This window comes from Mus musculus, chromosome 18 (genome assembly GCF_000001635.26).
Source record: "Mus musculus strain C57BL/6J chromosome 18, GRCm38.p6 C57BL/6J".
In the NCBI taxonomy this organism is placed as follows: domain Eukaryota; kingdom Metazoa; phylum Chordata; class Mammalia; order Rodentia; family Muridae; genus Mus; species Mus musculus.
Window position 1 is genome coordinate 86778867 of NC_000084.6, and position 18748 is coordinate 86797614.

The window sequence follows — 18748 nt, forward strand, 5'->3', positions numbered from 1 at the left end:
CCAGAGGAATACTGTCAGTCTTTATTACTAAGTAATTAGCTTACAATATAATATTAAATGCTAAAAAAAAATCAACCACATGATTTTCTGTTTAGAACTTAAGTTAAAATTCATAATACTCAGAAATGAAATGAAAGGAACACAGAGTCCCAATCGAAATTCTGTTATCAGCTTCTAAACTTTTTGCCAAGAGTACATTTTGCATTTATTACAAAAGGCAATGCATATTGTTCTTTTAGAAGAGTATATAACTCCTGTGAGAGCCATTTATGAAATCTAATAAACTCGTCTGTAGTAGCTGTAAATCACTATAAACTTGACAATACTCCAAAGACGCATATGATTTAGCAGAACTTAAGAATCCTGTACTCATTTCTTTGGTATTGTTTGATATTACTGAATATGTTGTGTAGACATGCGAAACTAAAATTGCTCGTCATCGTACAAGTCTGCTCTTTCCGGATTACATGTATGGTCTCCACTTGTTATATTTTACATTTTCTTTTATTTTATAATTTTTTACTGAGAAAGAATTTAAACACCATGGTAATTCAACATTAAAATCACTTTATTTGCATTTTGTTCTTAATTATGAAAACATATAAGTGATAGTTTTGTATCAATTACTTTTTAAAGATACTGAATTGTATCATTAACCAAGAGTGACTCTAAGCCTGAAGAACAGAGGCTATTAGAACCAGAAGGAAACAAATCCAGAAGAGTGTTTAATGAAGTCACAGTGAGAGGGAAGGCCAAGACTGAATGGAATTAACAGGTTAAGACAGATGTTCTAAAGACCTGCTTCCCTTGGTTGGTAGAAAATGGTCAAAGGCAAAAGGCTTTGATTGATCCAGCTTCAAAAATTCTGGAACGCAGACGCGAAAATGAAATTCAATCCCTTTGTGACTTCTGACAGAAGCAAGAACGGCAGAGGGGATTTCAATGCACCTTCTTACGTTTGGAGGAAGATTAATTCTTCCCTTCTTCCCAAAGATCTGAGACAGAAGCATAATGTTCAGTCTATGCCCATTCAAAAGTTCAGGTTGTTCAAGACATTCTAAACAACAGCAGATTGGCAAAGTGGTCCGAGTACACAAGAAGAAATATGACATCTACACTGAATGAGTCCAGCAAGAAAAGGCTAATGGTACAATAGTCCATGTGGACATCTACTCCAGCAAAGTGGTTATCAACAGCCTAAAGCTGGACAAGGACCACAAGAAGATCCTGGAGAGGAAAGCCAAGTCCCGTCAAGTAGGAAAGAAGAAGGGCAAATACAAGGAAGAAACGATCTAGAAGATGCAGGAGTAGAAGATGCAGGATTGAATACTTAACTACTAGTGTGGTCCCAATGTCTACCATATAGCCAGCCCTCTGCAGCTCTCATAATAATATCCACTTTGTTGTCATGGTATTGGGAGTCAATGATCCATGATCCATCTTATCTGAACCTCCATCTGTTAGTCTACAAATAAAATGGTTTAACCAACTGCAAAACACTTCAGTGTATCAGTATTTACGCACAGCCTCAGTTTCTACTTTAATTCAGTCACTTACTAGCAGATACCAGAAATTTAATTGTAGGAATCAGAGAATTCATGAAATCTCACCCATAAATTATGACCAGTTAGTAAATACTGAAGACAATGTCCCTATAGTCTCAGCAACACATTTTCCCATTATTGAATTCTATGAAGTCAATAGCTTCTGATTTCTCTTACCTGGCAAAGCTGAGAGCCTGCATTTTTATCCTCGCTGCATCTAGAAGACAGGACTGAAGAGGACTGAAAAAGAAAGTTATAGAAAGATTCACCACAGGTGCTTCAGATCACTCTTGCCTCTGGTTACTAGGTATTTGACACCAAACTCAATAAAGACCTCAATAAACTCATTTATTAAATGAATAATTTATTAATTGAAGAGCCAATTTGTGTAGTCTTCCCCAGGAGGATTTTTTTCTCCTTGTGCTTAGCATTGCTTAGTTCTCTATACCTCTTTGTCTATGGCTGAGGTCTCTCAAAGCTTTCCCCCTTCAACATTAGCATGTCTATTGGCCTTGGCCTTGTTCAGGCCATGTTTGTTCAGCCTGTTGCTGACATCCAATGGATGTACTTTCTGACATTTCTAGGAAATAGCTGATTCTCTGTTCCCCTGGTTCTTATTGTATTTCTGCCTTCTCTTCCACAGTAATCCTTTAGTCTTGGGTACAGAAGCTGTGTTATAGATGTGTGGTTTGAGACTGGGCTCTACAACTTTACACTTTGATTGGTTGTAGTTTTGTAATGATCTCCATCTGTTGGAAAGATAAGTCTCCTTAGTGAGAGGTGAGAATTATGTTTTTCTGTGAATATAAGGACTTTTATTTTATTTTATTTTCAGAGAAATCATTAGACTTAAGAATTATTAGAGATATGGGGAATATGGATGAAAATTGGAAATACTTTCAATGACATGCTTACATAATTTTATTAATAGAGTCCTTAAATTGCATGATGTAAATAAAAAGTGTGTTTACTTAAATTAACACCTTTGACCTCTTGTGAGACACCATGAGTTACTTTTCTGATGTGTATTACATGAGAGTTACCATCATTACATACAGCTATCACTCCCTTGACTTCTCAGTGAATACTTCCTGTTATGTTTTTATGATCATGAAGTAACCTTCAAATTCTCCACTAAATATTCTGAGTAGGAGACTTAGGGATAATTCTACTTCTTTCCACTTTTTACCTTTTTGTGATTTTTTTGACAGTGGATAAGAATCCTTTGTATAGCATGAATGACATCTTAAGAATAAAAAAAAAGCAGAAAATAATGGTATTCAATATTGGAAAGGAACATCAGTCACAAATGTAAGTGCTCTCACAATGGAGAGTGTACGACTATCAATCTAATCCCAACTGCATTATAAATGCCTTCTTTCTATAAGAGCTGCCCTATGGCTCCTCTTTGTTTATCTTGAGTATATCTAACCTGCATATGATCTCTGATTGTTAGAGCTCAGAAGGTTTAGATAGAAATCATTCACATAATTTCCTCTTAGTCTTTTGAATATTGTATATAGTTTTTCATAATGGTTGAAAGATTTTTTTACTCATTTTTTTTTCCTGGTGAATAGTGCCAGAGAAGAAAGAAGTTGGCTTTCTGAGAAATCAATACATATTGCATCTAGTCTCTCATGCATTTACATACCATGTTTTCTAAATATACTATATATAATTCTGCAAGCTGAACCTTTTCCCTGTTTCTAACCTTGTCATCATCCTATGATGCAGGAAATGGCTAATGGATGGATTTGTGATTTCACTGTTGCATCTGTACTCATGCTTGTCATGCACTCAGCTTCTTTCCAAAGAGATTGTCCCAAGAGATTCTGGTTCCAAACCCTTGCTCTGGGATTTCAAGCTCTACATAAGTTCCACAGCTGACTGAGACCTAATCTGATCATGACAAACCTGTGACATCCAGGCTCACAGGACTCTCCAGTGGACCTACTGTATGGCTGTGCCTCTCTCAGATTCTGATTTAATTTAGTGCTACTTGTGTACATTTGGCTTAGGTAACCCATGTGGGAGGTAAAAAGATACTTGGGGGGCTGCTGTAACATCCTAAGCACTGTTTACTGTATTGAGGAAAGGAAAAAAAAAGTGTTAATTGCAAAATATAAGCAAACAAACAAATATGAGACTTTAACTCGATGTATTTTCTGAATGATAGTGTGGCCCATATGATAATAATTATTTATAGTTTCTGATAAATCTTGCCTTACCAATTATGCTAAATATTCCTGCATTTGTGTTTCTTTCTGTGTGTCATTACCTTTCCTCTCCCATTCCCTCTTCTTTCTATTCTTCCCTTCTTTCCTTCTTTCTTTCCTCCCCTCCCCTTCCCTTTTCCTTCCTTCCTTCCTTCCTTCCTTCCTTCCTTCCTTCCTTCCTTCCTTCCTTCCTTTCTTCCTTTCTTCCTCCCTTTTCCAATCACTTTTACAAATGCATAATTTCCAAAGTTTCAGTCTCAAGAACTTTCTGTGATTCAACTCTATTTTAAGTGTTTACACCATAAGCAATTTCTGGCAATGGCTTTAAGAGAGCAGTTTTTAACAATAAAAATATTCTTATTTCTATTCTCATGGTACCTCCATAAGTTGTACGATTACTTTGGTGGCAAGATAAGTAGCCACTTTTAAGGAACATATCAGATTTGGGATCTTCCAGCTTATAGATCATGCTTCATCATGACTTTTGTAACCAAAAGTAAGCACTGTGTTTAAACTATTTCCTTCTTTAGAATGATTTTATATATACATATATATATACATATATATATACATATACATATATAGCAATTATATTATATAATATTTACATGTAATATACAATATATATTCAAATAGCCATTTAACTTATTCAACTACAACTTGTTTCTTCTTTTTTTTTTTCCATTTTTTATTAGGTATTTAGCTCATTTACATTTCCAATGCTATACCAAAAGTCCCCCATATCCACCCACCCCCACTCCCCTGCCCACCCACTCCCCCTTTTTGGCCCTGGTGTTCCCCTGTACTGGGGCATATAAAGTTTGCAAGTCCAATGGGCCTCTCTTTCCAGTGATGGCCGACTAGGCCATCTTTTGATATATATGCAGCTAGAGTCAAGAGCTCTGGGGTACTGGTTAGTTCATAATGTTGTTCCACCTATAGGGTTGCAGATCCCTTTAGCTCCTTGGCTACTTTCTCTAGCTCCTCCATTGGGAGCCCTATGATCCATCCATTAGCTGACTGTGAGCATCCACTTCTGTGTTTGCTAGGCCCCGGCATAGTCTCACAAGAGACAGCTACATCTGGTCCTTTCGATAAAATCTTTCTAGTGTATGCAATGGTGTCAGCGTTTGGATGCTGATTATGGGGTGGATCCCTGGATATGGCAGTCTCTACATGGTCCATCCTTTCATCTCAGCTCCAAACTTTGTCTCTGTAACTCCTTCCATGGGTGTTTTGTTCCCAAATCTAAGGAGGGGCATAGTGTCCACACTTCAGTCTTCATTCTTCTTGAGTTTCATGTGTTTAGCAAATTATATCTTATATCTTGGGTATCCTAGGTTTGGTATGAGTACATATTGTGTGAGTTTCTTTGTGAATGTGTTACCTCACTCAGGATGATGCCCTCCAGGTCCATCCATTTGGCTAGGAATTTCATAAATTCATTCTTTTTAATAGCTGAGTAGTACTCCATTGTGTAGATGTACCACATTTTCTGTATCCATTCCTCTGTTGAGGGGCATCTAGGTTCTTTCCAGCTTCTGGCTATTATAAATAAGGCTGCTATGAACATAGTGGAGCATGTGTCCTTCTTACCAGTTGGGGCATCTTCTGGATATATGTTTAGGCGAAAACTAGAGGGAGTTGGCTGAGTTGCTAAAGATATCTCTGATTCATCATGAGAGCCTTACAAGAGCAACACCACTTTTTAATAGTGAAGTCTTGCTTAACTATTTAATAGTAATGCATTAAGTCTTGTACTAGCTATACCAAATAATGTACTTGGTACTTGTTCTATCATGAAAGAAGCACTTACTAAACGTTAGGTATTGCTTGCTTACTTCAAACACTACTGACCTGACCAGCCACAGATCGTTGGCTAGGTTTATATTACTACATATGAGACCTCTTCTATTGAGCGGGCTTTAAGTCAGCTATAAACAGCTTTTAATTCTCCCCCACCAAATCTAAGTGCCAGAGTCTATACTGTGGGTGATCTTTCTGAGACGCTTGCTATGGTTTAGAAGATTTGCAACAGGCTATGGCTGCTTTTCTGCCTTTGCTCGATCCCTGTTCTGTTGATTTGTGTGTGTGTGTGTGTGTGTGTGTGTGTGTGTATTTTTATTGTCCTGCCATGTTGAAGGTATTTTTCTACTTGTGTTGACTGTTTAGTGATTATACTGAGAATGTGATTTGTTGAGAGGAATGCAGTGGTCCTTCTGGCCTTTCTTACCATTGCCAATTGTGATGTACCACCAAGAATGACCACTTGGTGAGACTAGTGATGGCTAAGACTGCACTGTGAATGTTTCCTCTTTCATTCTTTGAATCTTTTCTCTAGGACTAGTGTAAACTTAAGAATCCAAGAAGTGGGGAGAGCTTCATTTCCACAACAGAGGAATACAAAAGTCTATGTGTGCATGTATTAGATGTCATCAAATGATAAGACACTTTGAGATGGTTCAAATGTCATCTTCCTTTAAAGGAGTCATACTATAGTAGAAAGAGTGCTTATCTAACATGAACAAAGGTCCATGTTCTATACAAGCACCACATAAATACCAGTTATTTTGATATACAGCTGTAAACCCAGCTCCTGAATAAAAAGTTCAAAGCTTTCATCAACTACACAGTAATTTAAGGCCAATTTGGGCTGCGTGAGACTTTTCTCAAAACTAAAAACATTCTCTTTCACTATTTTTCTCTAGCTAATTTAAGTGTTCATCAATAGGCTTTCATGTTACATTAAGTGCACAAGTGACTACAGTTTCTCGCCATAGGAAATAAGAACTCTCTGTAGACCTCAAGTCCACAGGACAATCAAAAGACCTGGCCATTATCTTAAATTTGCTTTTGAAGGACTGGTGTGCAGAGTTGCAGTGTTAATGTTGTCCATATGTGTCTAACCAACACCTATTCTTACCCTGTATGCATGCATGCCCGTATTTCACCATGTCCACTGCAAGGAGGTGCTTTCTCAAGCTAAGAAGGTACAGTGTACTTCAAACTTATACACATTAAATATTCATCATTATCAGCTCATTTAAAAATCTATGACTTGACATGACTGAGTAGCAAATAGAGGATTTTAAAACAAAGGGCAGACATCCATTTACAAACAACTGATTTCATCGTGCAGAGACATGTATAATATTTATGCAATATGGATATTTAAAATTAATTTTATGAAATGACAACAATTACAGAGATACATACATTTTTATAACATAAAAACACATAAGCCCTTGGTAACAAGTTTATGAGTTAAGACAACTATTTCATAACTCTGAAGAGGAACACCACTAAAACTGGTGAGTATTGACAGATGAGTTTTAGTGGATTTATCAGCACTAAATACAACTGAAGAACTTGAGATATTTTCAAATTAAAATTATGATAATAATTTAAATTTGCTTTTATTGAAAAAGATTATCAAAATATTAGGGAAATGATTACTGTGGGGACAGAACAGTCCCACTGTTTTTTTAACACCCTTGTCTTTTTCTTTCTTACTTTTCTATTTTATTTATTTATTTATTATTAGATATTCTCTTTATTTACATTTCAAATGCTATCCCGAAAGTTCCCTATACCCTGCTCCCCTACCCACCCACTCCCGCTGGCGTCCCCCTGTATTGGGTCATATAAAGTTTGCAATACCAAGGGGCCTCTCTTCCCAGTGATGGCCAACTAGGCTATCTTCTGCTACATATGCAGCTAGAGATATGAGCTCTGGGGGTACTGGTTAGTTCATATTGTTGTTCCACCTATAGGGCTGCAGACCCCTTCAGCTCCTTGGGTGCTTTCTCTAGCTTCTCCTTTGGGGGCCCTGTGTTCCATCTTATAGATAACTGTGAGCATCCACTTCTGTATTTGTCTTTTTCTTTCCATCATGTATTACTAGCCCACGGTGAGCTTGGACACTTGGGTACAGGGCTGATCAGTAAGAGCTGTGGGAGTTAATTAGAAGTTCCATTCCACGCTCCTGTTCCTGTCCCCCACAGAATCAGTTATGCATGCATTTGTCATCTTGGCATATGATCCCTCTTATTGAAATCAATACTTGCTGACTGTATTAATGAGGGGAGATATAGGCAGATATGCAGTAGACCTACAATGGATGTTACTTGTCATTGCAACCTCAAAATCTAACAGAATCTTACTGGTATTCTCAAGCTATTATTGGAATCTTAGATAGTTTTATTTTGGCAGAAACAATGTACATTATTTTGATTATGAGTGTATTAGCTATTGAATATTCCTAGGAATACATGGTACATATTAAAGCCTTACTTAATTGGGACAGCAGTGAAAGAATCTAAAATATTCACGTTACTTTGGGTAGAAGCTGAATGTTTTATAGTATAACACATGGTTAACTGAGATCTGAACTACTGAGAAATACTGAATAATATAAATAAATCAGAATAAAGGGTCTTCTAAGTGTCCCATTTTACTAGAACATCAATAACTGTAAAATCAAGGAATATGTAGATAGTTATCATAGGAAGAAGCTTGTTTTATATCATATAGATAGGATGTGGTGGGCAGATTTAAAGAACAAATATTAAATTCCCAAACACAGTAGCCTTGTACATATGTTCTCAACCTGACATTCTACTCTTTAATAAGATTGCTGTTATTTGAGTGTAAATTTCTTATTCGAGTATTTGGTCATTATTTCCCATGCAATACTTAACTAGTGCATAAAAGTATGTATGCTTTCTTTTAATTTACTCCAGAGGGAAATTTTTACTCAAAATGTATGTGCTGGAAATGTACCTTAGAGAAAGAAAAGTTGTCTGGAATTCATGAGGCTTTGGTATTTTCAGCACAGTAAGATCAAACATTAATCAATCAATCAATCAATCAATCAACCAATCAATCTTTCACTTATCACTGAGGCAAAATTCATGACTAGTTTTAATAACAAAAATATGTAATTTAAAAATTTTCAACATTATAATCTAACATGAGCATGGTGGGTCCTGATACTTTAGGAATCTTCACAGGACAATTATTTTCTTGACATTTCTACTTCTGGAAAACTGCTTGTATTATCTATTGGTTCTACACAATGGTGACATTTGCTCTTCTTTTCATAGTTTCCTCTCTCTTTTACTCTGTGTGACCCTGGACCCACCAAGAAAAATAGAGAAGTCCTCCTCCATCCAATAAGATCACTTAGTTAATAATTTTAGCTTAATTTGAAGGTTCAATTTTGTTATGTCTTATAAATAGCATAACCAAAGGAGACAGGATGCTGAAAGAAGAGCACGCATATATGATTCATCATTCTGGTTACCTTAGCTGCCCTGAAATGTGATTGATTTGCCTTCAACTCAGACTGTTTGTGCTGAACCCCAGTGCTACCACATAAGAGGTGTGTATGAGTAGCAAGTCAGTGGTACTCAGTTTAACATCTGACAAGTGGGCATTAAAACAGAAACTTCCTCTGGAGTTAATAAGGAGGAAAAGGTGTTAATGTCTCATGTCTAAGAAGTACTGTATAATTATTAGCTAAAAATGAATTTTCTCTTTTGATGAAATACAATTTTCAAAGCTTTAATATTATATAAACCCTATAAATATTTTATGATATTGGTCCAACACAGATATATCATTATATGTTTTATAATGATTAAGCTATGCATTACTTTCAATTCCAAGTTAAATTTAATGCTTAAAATGAACAATTACTACATGTAAAACTATCACTCTGTCAAAGGGAAATACAGAGACTTAGAAATGTTAAATGAAACTTTTATGTACATAGACACAGAGTGGGGAGAGAAGAAGGGAAAGAAGGAGGGAGGGAGGGAGGGAGGGAGAGAGAAAGACAGAGAGAGAGACAGAGAGACAGAGAGACAGAGAGAGAGAGACAGAGAGACAGAGACAGAGAGAGAAAGTGAGTCCAGGATACACTGATAATTAGGAGAGCCAGCAGGAGTGGGAGAGATAGCAAGGTTTCCAGCCTGGAGCAAAGTATCTGACTTGGAAATGTAGATAGCTCACGCACTAAGAACAGAGACCAACTCTGGTATAGTTCATGTACTGATAAGGACATGAGGGTTTCTTTTTTACAGAAACAATACACAGCTGTTTCTACATAGGAAGTTAGACCTATATGAAGGATAGTGTTCAATATAGTCCCATGTTTGCTCCAGTCACACAAACAAACATGCTCACACACATACACACACACACAGTCCTGAGTGATGCTTAAGTATAGGTGATAGAAGAAAGAAACCAGCAAAATTGTGAAATTGACAGTGGCCAAGACGATTTCCCAAACTATGAGACATAAACTTCTAACCACCACCTTGGATGTAGGTAAGCTGCTTATCACTGACCCTCTGCTATTTTATGTTCTTGGTTTTCCAGGTTTAAACAGTCTAAGTTCATTCTTATGCTGTTTATATGGGACAATGAATGTCTAGACTGAAAAGCACACAGATGTCCCCTCCTGATCCCAAACTTACTTTCTAGGTGCCTATCAATACCTTCCATAATAAAAGAGTTCTATTCAAGTTATTTCTTTCAGTGAGAATTCATGGTGTGATGAAGTGTTGTCAGCTAGTCAGAATAAGTTCCGATTATGACCCAACACTCACAATACAACATGATAATTTTAAACAGGAAAAATTGTGGAAATTTGCCAGCCTGTGTTTTTTATGTTTACCAGGGAAACAATGCTCAGTGAACCAGATATTACAGGTTTGGAGGCCATCTTTGTAAAACTCTGAAAGTGACAGAATCTGAAAACCTCAGACGTATCATCTTCTCTGTCCTTAATTATTAGAATAGTTTAGAAGAAATTCCCAAGTAAGAGGTCGACCAGTGTTTTCCATGGTAATGAATCTGAGTATGTTCATATATATGATTTTATACATGTTGTCTGTATGCAAATATATGTACATATATTCTCTATATAAATTTATACAATTTATTAATATATTTATATGCATTTTCCAAATTTATATATATTTATCCATATACAGATATCATAAAGGTTATTTTCATAATGTGTAACAAAATATACTAGAGGAATTTTCTGTTCTTTTTTTATGAATCTGTCAGGCTCTAAGTATAGAGTTTTGTGGAATTTATAAACCCTTAACATGATATTCAAGATGTTTTGGGTCCAATGTCTTAATCTTCACGCTATATAAATTATCCATCATGTAACACTTTATATGTATATAAACTTGTCAGAGAATCATTTCCATCTGTTTTTTTTCTATTGAGTTCTTAATTTTAGCTTTGAAATATATGCCCAATTTCAAAGAATTCTGGTTAACAAACATTTATATATCAAATATCTAAATTATTTTATAAACAGGTGCTAAAGTTAGGAATGGTAATACAAGCCTGGAATTCCCAGCACCTGGGAATTGGCTGCAGCAGAACAGCAGCTCAAGGCCATCCTTATTTTCTGGAAATGTTTGATGGCAGGTTACTCCATATGATACTGTCAAGAGAGAAACAAAAGAGCAGCATGTGCAAAAACAAAACAAAACAAAACAAAACAAAAACTAAAACAAAAAAACCCAAAAACCAAAACCAAACCAAACGAACAACAACAAAAACAAACCAAAACCAAAACCAAAACCAAACCAAAAAACCAATGCAAAAAAACATTCAAAGCTGTTTTTGAGCCAAAGTTGATTTTAGAATAAACCCTCAGATCATAGAGATTAATAGAATGTTCAGGGTGTATCACGTCCTCAATGTGTTAATGAGCTGAAGTTGAGAGTGTTGATATGAGTTATCCAGGTGATGGTAGTGGTGTTGTAATCATCAGACTCTTGGTTCCAATGTCTTCTCTCTTCTTGTTTGTGCAATTTTCAAATTGGCACCCAGATACTTATGACAAATTCTTGGGATTTAAGAGAAATTTAATGGTAACAGAGTCTTAAATTCACATCTCTAAATGCAGCTACAATAACATGGAAAGCATAAGGGAGATTGTGAATGTTTCACAAATTAACAGTTGACAACATAAAGTGCCAAATACTGCTAGTTTCATTTACTGTAGTATTGTGAATGATGTATATATTTGGCAGCCCATGATTTACCATCTGGTCTGAGAAACATATCCTTCATTCACACAACTAAACTTTTTAAAGCTTTATGTTGCTTTTGGTTTAGAATGTCTTGCAAAGCTCATTTGTAGAGGGTAATTTGAGGCACTTCACACTGGACCATTGGACCTGGACATATAAAACAGGTGGACATTTTTTTCTGAAAACTAATGTAAAGTCCATAATCTTATGAATTAATATTTTAATAACACATAATTTTTTGTTTTAGTCTAAAGGAATAAAAGTGTAGATTAATCATTTTAGGCAAAGAAAGGGAAAAGCGAAAGATAGAGATGGGGGACATGAGAAAGGAGTGTGTACAGTGAATAAAAATTAATAATCATAATTAATACTTAAGACAAGTCTAAATAGAGTTATATATTACCCCTTTCTTCCCCTCTCCCCCTTTGCCTATGGAAGTGATTGAATTTATGGGCCCTGCCACTATACAGATGAGACTGATATGAGTTTATTACTGATATTAATTGGAGTCTTGTGTGGGGCTCACTACTTCAACTTTATACTCAGAAACAGAGGGGGAAAGAAGAACTGTGGGAACCATACATTGCAGTGGAATAGAGGTGATAATATCATGGTTCCCATGAGAAAATGTGGTCCATTGCTCTGAGCAACTCTGTGTGCTGACAAGAAGACTCCAGTTAACACACATATTGAAGATAGCCTCACAGGCAAGTTGGTGTTCTGCTTGAGGCTGCCATTAGGGATTTTAGGCATCCACAGCACCCCCCCCAAAAAAAAACCCCAGGAACATACAATAGTAGGCCATGATTTTAGGTCTCATATAGCATTACTCCATAGGAACATTCATCTCCACAGATGATTCACACCTGTTACCAAAGTCAGAGAACCTGCCCTTAAACTATGTTGTGATATAACTAGTTATTATGGCTATTGCTAAACCACACAAAACAATTGTTTTCAGGGTTTTCTTTTTGCATTTTATTGTTAATTAATTTATTTACTTTACATTCCTATTTCAACTTCTCCCTCTTCTCCTCGAAGTACATCTACCTTCCCTTCTTACCTTCGCCCATCCCCCTCCCTTCCTCTTCAGAGATGGAAGATCTCCCATTGATATCAGCCTACCTTGGTATATTAACATTCAGTAGAATTTGGTGCCTCTTATTCTACTTAAGGTTAGAGAAAGCAGCCCAGTTAGGGAAAAGTGATACAAAGGCAGGAAAAAGACTCAGAGACAGTCCCCACTCCTGTTATTAGAAGTCCCACTTGAAGACCAAGCTTCACATCTGTTATATATGTGCAAAAGGCCTGGGTTCTTCTCATGCATGATCTATGGTTAGTGGTTCAGTCTCTGTGAGTCCCTATGAGCTCACAATATCTGATTCTTTAGGTTTTCTTGTGTTCTTGATATCTCTGACTCATTCAGTCTTTCTCTTCTTCCACAGCATTCCCTGAGCTCCACCTAATGTAGGGTTCTGAGTCTCTACATCTGTTTCTATCAGTTGTTGAATGAAGTTTTTCACGGGACAATTATGCAAATATAGAAGAAAATGATGAATTGTGTCATTGGTTGGCTCTCTCTCATGCCATGAGTCAGAAGTTTGGTCAGTCACTGATTGGCCATTCCATCAATTTCTGCTCCATCTTTACCTCTGCACAACTTGTAGGCAAGACAAATTGTAAGTCAAAGGCTTTGAGGCTGGTTTGGTGTCCTCATCCCTCCACTGCAAGTCTTACCTGGTTACAGGATGTGGCTGTCTCAGATTACATATCCCTCATTGCTGGTGTCTTCACTAGTGTCACCCTCATAGATTTCTGGAATTTTTTCTTGTCCTAGGTTTCTAGCTTATCCCAAAAAAATGCCCCCCCCCCAGTTCTCTTTCCCTCTGTCTTTCTCACACTTGACCCCTGCTATTCTCCTTAGCTCCTCTCCCACCTACTTCTCAGTGAGATTCAAATATTCTCCCTTTGTCCATTGTTACATACTTCCTCTGGGTCTGTGGATTTTAGCAGGGTCATCCTATACTTTATAGCTGATATCCACTTATTAGTAAGTACGACCATGTTTGTGTTTCTGGGTCTGTGTTAACTTGCTCAGGATGATTTTTTTCTAGTTTTAATAATTTGCCTGCAAATTTTATGATGTTATTGATTTTCATAACTGAGTAATATCCGACTCTGTAAATGTACCACATTTTCTTTAGTTGAGGTACATCTGGGTTTTTCTTCCCCCAGTTTCTGGCTATTACAAAGAAAGGTGCTATGAACATAGTTGAGCAAGTATTCCTGTGGCATAGTTGAGCATTTTGGTTATATGCCTAGGATTGGTATAGTTGGGTCTTGAGGTATAACTATTCCCAATTTTTGGAGAAACCGACAAATTGATGTCCAACGTGGTTGTACAATTTTGCACCTCCACCATCAATGAAGGACTCCACATCCTTGTCAGCTTGAGTTTTTGATCATAGTAATTCTGACAGGGATAAAATGAAATTTCAAAGTTTTTTCCCCATGGACTAAGGATATTGAACATTTCTTTAAGTGCCTCTCAGGCATTAGAGACTTCTGTGTTGAGAATTCTCTGCTTAGACCTGTACCCCAACCACATGCTCATCTTATTAGATCTGAAAAATACATTGAAAAAAATCTAACACACATTCATTATAAAATTCTTGGAGATATCAGGACTACAAAGAGCATACATTAGCATAATAAAAACAACATAAAACAAGCCAATAACCAAAATCAAATGAAATGAAGAGAAACTTAAAGCAATTCTACCTAAATCAGGGACAAGGCAAAGTTTGTCTTTCTCTGAGTCTATTCAATATAGTACTTGATTTAGTTAGAACAATAAGACAACTAAAGGACATCATGGGGATAGAAATTGGAAAGGAACAAGTCAAATTATCACTATTAAAAGATGATATGATAGAAACATAGAAGAGCCCAAAAATTCTACCAGAGAATTTCTACAGCTGATAGACCTCTAGCAAAGTGGCTAGATACATGATTAAGTCTCAAAATAATCAATAGCCCTCCTTTACACAAATTATAAATGGGCTGAGAATGAAATTTTGGAAAAAATACCCTTCAACATAGCCACAAAAATATAAAATATCCCAGTGTAACTCCAACTAAGCAAGTAAAAAACCTGTATGCCAAAAACTTCAAGTCTTTGAAGGAAGAAAATAAAGAAGGTATCAGAAGATAGAAGTATCTCCGGTGCTCATGAGGTGGTAGGATTAACATAGTGAAAATGGCCATCTTACCAAAAGCAATTTACAGATTCAACACTATTCCCATCAAAAATCCAGATTACCTTTACTTTATATTTTTCACTTCATCTTAAACATTTACTCAAAGTTAATGTGACATCTGAGAAACAGAATTGGCTCCACACTTTCATTAGTTGACACAACGTTGCAGTTCACTTCAATTTGAATGGGCTTCTCATGAGGACCATTATGAAATCATAAGATTTTTTTTGAATACCCTTTCCTGAGAGGACTTTTGGAGAATGTTCCCTAACGGTGCCAATGCAAATGAGAAAGGAGCAGGTGATGACCAGAGCTCCACAGAAAACTCTACAGAGCATCAGGGATCCATCACACATCGTGGAAGGAGGAATGAATTTGACCCAAACTCACAGTTACTTCTATAAAACATGCTAGAATTATGGTAGAATCGATGTTTAGCTATGGACCCCAAGCATTTCCCATTTTTCCACCTCCCATATCTGTCAGTCTGTGGAGTGTCAAATGACATTTTTAGAAGTATGCAACACCACTCTGAATCTTGACACACAGTTCTAGGATGTTGAGACAGAAGAAAAAGTAGATGTGAGCACCTGAGGGATTTTCTTAGCTGTAGCTGTGAGAAAATTTAAAATATGCCATCCCTCTCCAGCCTAGAAGAGGCTGCATTAGGAACAGCTCATCACAATTGTGCGAAGACAAAGTTAAAAAAAATAGGCAGAGTGTCAGCCTGTTCCTCAGCTATAACCCTGTCATGGGAACTTAGGTGCTGGTGTTGACATCTGATTTTATGCAGAGCCACTGTACTAATTACTGGGCAGTCTATCCTTCAGCACTAAGGTAAAATCATGATTAAAATGAGTGCCCCGAAGGCCATTCACTTAACTCACTTGGGGCCAGGAAATAAAATTTGAAAAGTGTCACTCTAGCTGGAATTCTATTGAAATGTTTCTAACTTCTCATAATTGAAATACGTAAATTGACCATCTAGGGTAGAGGAGGAACAGCTGAGTCCTGAGAATCTCAGCGAAGGAGCATTGGTAAAAATATTCTATATGAGGGACTTCCTGTCTGGGCTGGCAACCATGGAGAAGCTTTGAGGTTATGGATCACTATGGCATAAGTTCACAGAGTGCTAACCTATGCCTTTCAGAATAGCCTCATTGAGTGTCAATTCTGATCTAGGGAGAAGGGAAGAGAGAAACCTCTGTGAATGTTATATTCATCTTTAGGGGGCTCCTTAAAACCTAGAACGGCATAAGACCCTATAAAGCTCATGGCTTAATAACTAACAATAAAAGAAAGAGGATGAATGTCAACTGAAGTGAAAACTTAAGGGGGCAGAGATCCAAAAGGATGCTAGAGAAGTAATGGATGGCAGCTGGTGCTGGAGAAACTCCTCTGAGGGTAAAACATTTATTATGTAGTATGTGGACCAGCACCCACGGTCCATCAAATGCAGCAACTCCTTATAAACTTATCACTCAGAAGGCATATAGGATTCCCAGCGTGAGCTGGCTAGCTAGACTTGATCAATTCTGCCAGTTCAATTCCGATGAATTCCAGGTTCAGTGAGAGACACCTCCTTAGTAAAGAGGAGAGAGATTAAGGAAGACTTCTGTATCAGCCTATGTCCTCAACATACGTATATGTCCTGTAACAGCCACACACATATATGTACCTGCACAGGTTTAAACAAGCATGCATACATACAAACCACATACATATGCAAAAAATCAAAAAAGAAATTAATTGATAATGGGAGTAGCTGAATGGCTGGGAGGAATAGAAGGGTCATTTATGAACTTGAAGCACTGTCTAGCAATAACAGTTGTTGGTTCTTTTCATTCATTCTTTCATGACTGCATTAGTAAGTCTGTATTGAACAAAGAACTCTGCTGCTGTAGTTTTAAACTGTTTCCACCATAGGCTTTATTTGTATGGCTCTCATTTAGAGAGCTTCTCTTTCTTTTTTTCCTTTCCAATTACTGAATTTCCATTAATTTTGGAGGTTTTACTTTGTATTTCAAGTTGCCCAAAAATTCAGGATCCTCCTGCCTCAACTTCCTCTGTTTTCAGACTACTGGCATGCATCACCATACCTGTCTTGTTCTCTCTCTCTCTCTCTCTCTCTCTCTCTCTCTCTCTCTCTCTCTCCCTCTCCCTCTCCCTCTCCCTCTCTCTCTCTCTTTGACTCAATTTCTCTATCTCTGTCTGTCTCTCTGTCTCTGTCTCCATCTCTCTCTCTCTCTCTCTCTCTCTCTCTCTCTCTCTATATATATATATATATATATATATATATATATGTGTGTGTGTGTGTGTGTGTGTGTGTGTGTGTGTGTGTGTGTGTAGTAAAATAATAAATATATGGAAATAAAATGAAATACTCAGTATTTCACCCTGCATCCATGGCCCATGTGCTCTTACTTTTGACACTGTGAACACCTACTGCCTACCTTTTATGTAGGTATTGTTTATACAGTGCAATATTTTTACCCATAGTCAGTGCCTTCAGAAATGTTCATCATGCATGCTGACCTTCTTTGCATTTGAAGAAATCATTCCAGTCCTCCCCAGATGCTAACTTCTGGTAGCTCTCTCTCCATTCTCTGCTTCTATGAGTTTTACTGTTCACGGATGGGTAATCTCATACAGTATATGCTTTTCTGTATCTGGATTGTTATACTGAGAATTATGTCTTTTGTGTTTTTCCATGTGGCAAATGGCAGATTTGTCTGTCTTGGAATTTCAAAGCTGAGTTTACAGTTGAATAGATGTGCATATATGCATTTGCATGCATACTTTTATCTTTATGCTTTCTGTGTATTTCTGTATCTTGATTCATGTAAAAAAGATGTAATAAGAATGAAAACACCATCATACCTAGAGATTCAGAGATTGAGATTTTATTTTCTTTTGACAGACTGTGTGATTCCAGAGTACAAGCATTGAAAACTTATTCCCCAAGTTCATATGGTATTAATATGCAGAGATGGAACTTTGTAAAGTAATTTGTTTTGTACAAAGTCGTTACAGTGGAGCCTCCATAGCAATTTTACATAAGGAAAGAAAGAATGATTCTAGCACTGGGCAAGGATGACTTGCTGTCTCACAATATTGCCATGGGTATCATCCACAGAAAGGAAGGAGTGGATCAGCTAGGATCATGGACTTCACAGTTTCTATACATATGAGAAACAAATTGATTTTCTTTATTAATTACGAAGTCTGTTACATTTCTTTTCATAGTAGAAAAACAAATGATAAATGGGAGCTTTGTTTAATTATTTTGAGCACCTACAGATAAAATATGTAATGTCCACACTCACAATTTTACATTCTACCAGTATACAAAGATCTAGCCTCCTCCACATGATCTCTAGTCTTACTGTATTAATTTAATCATTAACGTAAGCTGTTCTATTTCAAAAATCATCACAATGGATTAAAATCTTCAACTGAAGATCCAAAACTCTAATTCTTAAGATCAAAACATAACAAAAAATCTGTTTGATACATTTTTTCATGAATTACTTAGGTATAACAAGAGCTTCAGGAATATAATAAAAAGAACAGTGGGATTACGTTGGGATGTTTAATGCACAGGAAACAAATCAGTCAACAGTGACAGGCATCTGTGAAATCAAAAGAACATATTTTTGATA

At 36.7% G+C, this 18748-nt stretch overlaps 1 pseudogene; it reads left to right on the plus strand.

Moving 5' to 3' along the window:
• Nucleotides 1–884: 884 nt before the first annotated feature.
• Gm46615 lies at nucleotides 885–1311 on the plus strand (annotated as a pseudogene).
• The last annotated feature ends 17437 nt before the right edge of the window (nucleotides 1312–18748 follow it).